The following is a 6,286-nucleotide window of genomic DNA, read 5'->3' as shown; positions in this document are numbered from 1 at the left end:
TGTGTGTGTGTGTGTGTGTGTGTGTGTGTGTGTGTGTGTGTAGGGGGTGAAGCACCTTAAGGATTTAAAGTGACTACATCAAAATGAGTTGATTTGAGACACACCTCAAAAAGGGGTGAAAGAGGGGCTTGTAGAGTTACAATAAGGAGGAATTCACACCAAATAATTGCAGTTCCGTTTTATATAGACCCCAACTGACTTAGTTTAATGTGAAAAAGTCAGGATTAATATTACAATGTGTCTCATTAAATATGTTTTGTCATGACAATCCCAATAGTCCAAATCAGTGTATAGCCTTTATGTTCTCTCTTTTTTATTTTATTGTATTATTTCAATTCATTTAGGTTTTCAGATATAACTACAGCTTTTTGTTATCTTTAGTTCTGGACCTTGACTAGGAACAGTCTTCCACTTTCTGCGAGACAAGCCTGTTCACTGTCCACTTTTAAAACTTTTAAATCTTGTCGAAAATCACATTTCTACCCCCTGGCTTTTGGCACAGCCTGAGACTTGTTTTTAATTCGTATTTTACTGTTTTTTTTTAATTGGTTTTAGTGTTTGTAATCTTTGTTTGCATTTTTCATGCTTTGACTTTATATATGTACAGCACTTTGTTGTAGCTGTAGTTGTTTTAATGTGCTTTATAAATGAAGTAGAATAGTAGTAGTAATATAGTATAGGCCATAGTATAGTATAGGTGTTACACATTTGTTTTATTATCATTGATAAATACTGCTCTGTTAATAGTTTGTTACTGTTGAAGGAATCATTTCCAGCTGTAAAATACTGAAGAGTTCACTGTCAGCTCACTGACTTCAAAGTGCCTTGAGTGTCTTGTGGTTGGTTGGAAAACAAGTCAAAATCAATCTTTCTGTAATATGCTTCACAATTATTACTGTGTGTTTCATTTTCACAAATGTGTTATTGTGTATTATGTCTAAACATCTCTGCTTTGTTTTTGTTTGTTTGAAGGATGTTGCTCCAGATATCCTGTGGTTTCGCCTAAATGCAACTTTGCTATCATACTGTGTTCTTAAAGAAGGGGCTTTCCCACAGGAACCCTGCGAAAACAAGTCACATTTGTTCAGTGTTTTCTCATTGTACTGACAGCAACATTTACCATCCTAACTGTGGCCTGAGAACCTGAAAGCCTGCAGCTATTGCATTTTTGCATTTTCTTTAATCATTACAAAGTCTGAACTTGGGGTGGACTTCTCGGACGATTTACTCCTAAAAAAAAAAGGGCGGACAACTTCCTCTTCCTCTTGGGAATTTGCACCCAAAAGACCTCTGACAGAAGATTTGTGATGCCTGAAAGCATCACCGTGACTAAGAAAACTATTTTTGGCATAAAGGTCCATGCATGCCACTTCCACATGTTTGTTTCTGCATAACCGTGAATCGTTTTGCATTAACAGCTCTTCGCCAGGTTTCTTTTTTTTAATGATGCATTACCCTGGATAGCTGCTAGTGGGAAGAGTGAGGGTTGTCACCATGTTGTAGAGTGAAATACCATGTGTTTGCTCAGCAGGAGAACATTCCTGCTGGCTCCATGATTTCCTTAGGTCATTCGTGCAGTCCTCAGTCCCACTGTAATGGCATTGTGCTGGGGTTCAGCTGCCCCTGCCAGGCCCCCCACGCTTCAGCCTTTGGCCTCCCTGACAGCGCTGCCCTTCAGCTGCCTGTCAACCACACCAATCCTGTGGTGGCTGATGGGAGAGAGGGAGAGGATGGATTGAATGAGGCCAGAGATTGGGGTAAATTAGATTCTTTTAAATAATCATTTATGACCAGAAAGCTGAAGGAAAGGAACGGCACCAGCTACTATTTATGAATTCAACAAAGAATATGCAACACACATCTCCTCTCAAAGCTTTTCTTTCATTTTGTGTTTGTAAAAAGAGCTGTTCATCATTATTCAAGGATAGAGCTGATTATAGGTGATTAAGCCCTGCCCATCCATCACKCTTGCCTTTTAGTCTGTCACTGGCACCATTGTTAAAAGACTCCAATGTAAAGATATGTGTGCATTTCTGTGTGTGGCGGGAAAAAAAACTGAACAAAACATTTATCCTACTGTCCATACATTCCAAATATTATTAATATTCTAGTTGCAACAGTTCAAATACAGAGAGACAATCTAGCTGGAGCCTAATTATGTTGCTTAATACTAAAATAACACACAGAAGCATTCAAACTGTGGTTTCAACTTAAGTGGACCGTGGCAACTCATTCTTTACAAGACTCATTGGCAACCCTATGATGGATGTCCACTTTCTCTCTTGATGAATGACGACAGCGAGAGCCTTTCTCGTACTTGCCATTCCTCATAACAACCAACCCAAAGCAATGCTAACCAGTTTTCCCAAGGAGGAAGGATCATTTCCTTGAATGAGAATTAACTGATTTAATGTTCTGGTGTCTGGTTCTTATGGACAGTTTGACAGTTAATAGCACTGACAATGTCAACAAACTGTGTGGACTGTGGGAAAAAAAGAAGCTTGACTAATTGTTCTTCTTTTAAAATTCTAGTGCAGGATTACTGAGACGTTTGTGTAAAAACTATTTACGTATAGACAGGTTTTGGAAAAGTTAACATGGTGGCTTAATGCACTTGTAAAAATATATGGTTCTCTTTTTTTCTGTTTCATCCCATTCTAACAATATTTGGTGCAGCCAATGCTTCTTAAAGAGTCTGTATATCATTGTGAGACACTATAACATTTTTATAATGGGGTAGGAGACATTTCATTGCAATTTTTACAGAGCACCGAGTTAGGTTTCACAAGCTGTGGTCAGGAAAAAGGTTGGAAATAACAAAGGCTACCAAAGAATCAGAGTTGTATTACAAAGCTAATATCATTTCGATGTGCATAGAGACACTTGGTAACAACTATTGTGAATTTAACTGTATGTGTGCCAAGATGATTCATTGTTCATCCACAAAGCATGGAATATAGTTTATGGTATAGCCTTCCAAGTTTTATTTTATTTTATTTTATTTTATTTATTTGTTGTAGAGTTTCACAAATGTGGAAAAAAAAATAGTTCCAGAATTCAGTATTTTCCCCCTTTTTTTCTGTTAGGTTATTTAAGTTATGGTGGTTATCCTGAGATACTCTTTTCWTGCTTTTCTGATTTTCAGCTGATGCACATATGTGAGGCAGATGGGACATCTTTTAAAACACACCATTTACATTTWAAGTCTTCAATAAACAAAAACTATGTTTGTATTTTCATTGTGTAACAAGATTTGGTGAAACGTCTGAGCCTTGAACAACCMGCGTCCTAATATTTAACTATTAAAATGAGCTGGGACTTTTCAGACCTTGACTAGCATTATCTCTGTGGGGTGCTGCTCTGGAAATAAACTTCTGCTGAGGATGCACTTTTCAAAGTGTCTCAACCACACCACAACCAAACACAAATTATGCCTGCAAAGTCAAAAGAATGTAACGTTCGAAGGTCATAAATTGCTGCTCATCAAATGCAACAAATTAAGATGTGTGTGTTGTTTTAGGGAATTATTTTACTTTACCTAATATTTTTTGTACTTTCCACATGTTTATATCTGCTTCTTTGCAAGAGCTTTGCCTTTATCCTCTACCAAGAACAAAGCACCCAATCTTAAATAAAGCTAAAACAATATAGTTCTTTGGATATCTGTGACCCCTCTTTGCTCCTAAACCCACATTCTCTGTGTTTTTTTTAAGCTTGCCAGTTGTTGAAGCAGTATTTCAGCTATGACAGTGTTGCTTTTCTTTTACAGGCCGCTCACTGTGTTTTTCATATTGCATAGGCGTTACATTTTTAACATGCAATGTTTTAGTCAATTAACTTAATCTCGCTTTGCTCCTTGTGCTGTTTCACTGAGCTTTAACAGATCTCTGGTGATTTGTGCACGAGTGTTTTTTTTAGATTAGTTGGGGGAGTTTGTCTTGAATGGACTCATGCGAGTACTATCTATGCTTCAGTCATCAGTGATGACTCATTACACATGCTATGCACGCTACATGAAGTCTACCGACCCAAGCAGCGTTCTTGCCTATGCTGACTGCATGTAAATTTGTCAGGTGTGTTTACATTTTATTGGGCTTTACTTATGTGCCCTAATGTGAAAAGCATGTCTAGACGACTAAACACATGCTCAGTTTGAAGCACAGAAAAGAATTGAAGGGTAAAAAAAACAACAACTAGTTTTTAATAATAAAATAGCTGTTGTTGCACCTTATTTTGTAGTCTTTGTGTGTGTAATGGGTGGGGGTGGTCAAGTCCAAAAAGACGAGAGGGAAGGTAGGGAAGAGGGGGTAAGGTGAGAGTCTTGATGTGTACTTGAATCATCCCAGGATGTCTGGCTCTGTCTGTGGTTCACCTGCGTCAGTCCGTCATTCTTACACACACATTACCCCCACCCTCACACACACATAACTGCATCAACTGAAGTGTAGATTAACATGCATTTGGTGAGAACACACCAAGATATTAATTCATACATCCTTTATCTGTTTGTGTCACAAAAATCCCAAGATGCTAATTTATGAAGACGTTTATTTCTTTCATTCTCTGTGTGTCACTCTCTGGGATTTTGTCTCAGCAGCAACACATGGTGGGACTCCCGTGGTGAGGTGTGTCATTTGAGGAGTGATTTAGTGCTGTTTTACCCCAACCACTGCTGAGACACCTGCCCCAGGAATCCTGCAGCACTCCCCCCCCCCCCCTCTCTCTCACACACACACACACAAACTGCTACACAAAGATACACACACAAGATGGACACATTCTCACAAACTAGTTTAGCGCTACCATAACCACCTCATGCATCACTCCATACAGCCTGACGAGGCCCCTCTTTTTTTCTGTGTCTGCCAAACACTGCAGCTCTTAGTGGATCATGAACTGAAGCGTTCAGTTATGGATTCCTTGTTTTTTTCTCGAGACATTTAATAGTCTTCAAGGAAAATAAATTCAGCACCACTCATTTATCGAAAGATATGTGACATTGTATTGCTTTTTAGGTGTAATGGTGCGTATGATGTTGCATGAGCCTAGGRCAAATCCTGAGATAGTTACTAAATAGAATTTATTTGAGTGTGTGAAATAAAATTGTACAGCTTTATGTCAGCAGAAGGACTCTAAAGACCATAGATTTCATTGGGAAGTTTATTTCATCAACCCATGTCTACTCTRGGGCATGATGCAGTTCTTTACGATCCTGACTTTTTTATTTCCAATGTTGAGACAAAAATACACTGGGAGAAAATGATTTTGAGAAAAAAAATGCTGGTCCAGATATGAGGCTCATTCAAGTTTCTAGGAGGACAGTTGATTATAAAAGGTTCTACATAACATTACTTTTAAAAAGTGAAAAAAAAATACTAGTGTATGCAAGTGATATTTATTTTTTTTCTATTTTAAAGGTAATTCAAGTTAAATTTTAGATGATTTTTATACAGTAGATATGAGATCACAGAAACAAATATTTTCCATTTTTTTCCTCAAATATCACAGCAAATAGGACAAAGCATCACATCCAATTGAGCTCATTTGAATGCAGAGCACATCAAGGAGAAGGGGTTGCAACATTGGCATGAAGCTGTGAACTACATTGCTATTTGGTTAAATGAAACCTTGATCAAATTGTGTTTCATTGTGTCCCCTGTGGGATGTAACAGAATTAAATTAGTCATTAAGGCATRTGCCACACAAATGCATTTTGACCTTCCTGAATCGGTCAGCGACTCCTTGACAACATGGCAACTAGTGACATTGTTATTATTTCAATAACATTTAAACTGGTGGAACAATATTATTTTGGTGCATTTACTTGAAAATAAAAAAAATAAATAAAAAAATAAAAAGGGAAACATAACTTCTAAGTGCTACTCTTTGTTTTCAGAATGAAAACATCTGCTATGAGACAAAAAAAGACAAAAGAAAAAATAAAACAAGTGTTTTTAATTTGTAAAACTCAGAGATATTCATAATATAATCTTAGTTTGCCTTAATACCCCTGTGACAAAGTAATTGCTAAAGCAAGCAGGATTTATCAGCTTGTTGTCAACTTCAGCATCCATTAAATGTTGCACAGTTCCCTGTGAGAATAGCCCTGATGGCAATGTGAAAGTCAGAGTGTCATATTTTTTTGAAGCTAGAGGAACCAGGGGGATCTTAATAAAATGGTAGTTTGTATTTGAGGAATCCCTCTTCTCAAACACCAAGTTGCCATTACACTAAGGCCACATTGCTAATATGTTTAACCCCTTTTTTTTTGTCCCATAACAGCTCT

At 37.5% G+C, this 6,286-nt stretch overlaps 1 protein-coding gene across 1 annotated transcript in view; it reads left to right on the top strand.

The window, feature by feature from the left end:
* The window catches only part of epha3 (eph receptor A3), a gene marked incomplete in the record, with an annotated part of 93,976 nt that overhangs the window by 33,913 nt on the left and 53,777 nt on the right, over window positions 1–6,286 (top strand).

The sequence above is a fragment of the Austrofundulus limnaeus genome, unplaced genomic scaffold (assembly GCF_001266775.1).
Source record: "Austrofundulus limnaeus strain Quisiro unplaced genomic scaffold, Austrofundulus_limnaeus-1.0 Scaffold81, whole genome shotgun sequence".
NCBI lineage: Eukaryota > Metazoa > Chordata > Actinopteri > Cyprinodontiformes > Rivulidae > Austrofundulus > Austrofundulus limnaeus.
The sequence above is the reverse complement of the archived record's forward strand: the minus strand, read 5'-3'. Positions and strand labels throughout refer to the sequence as shown.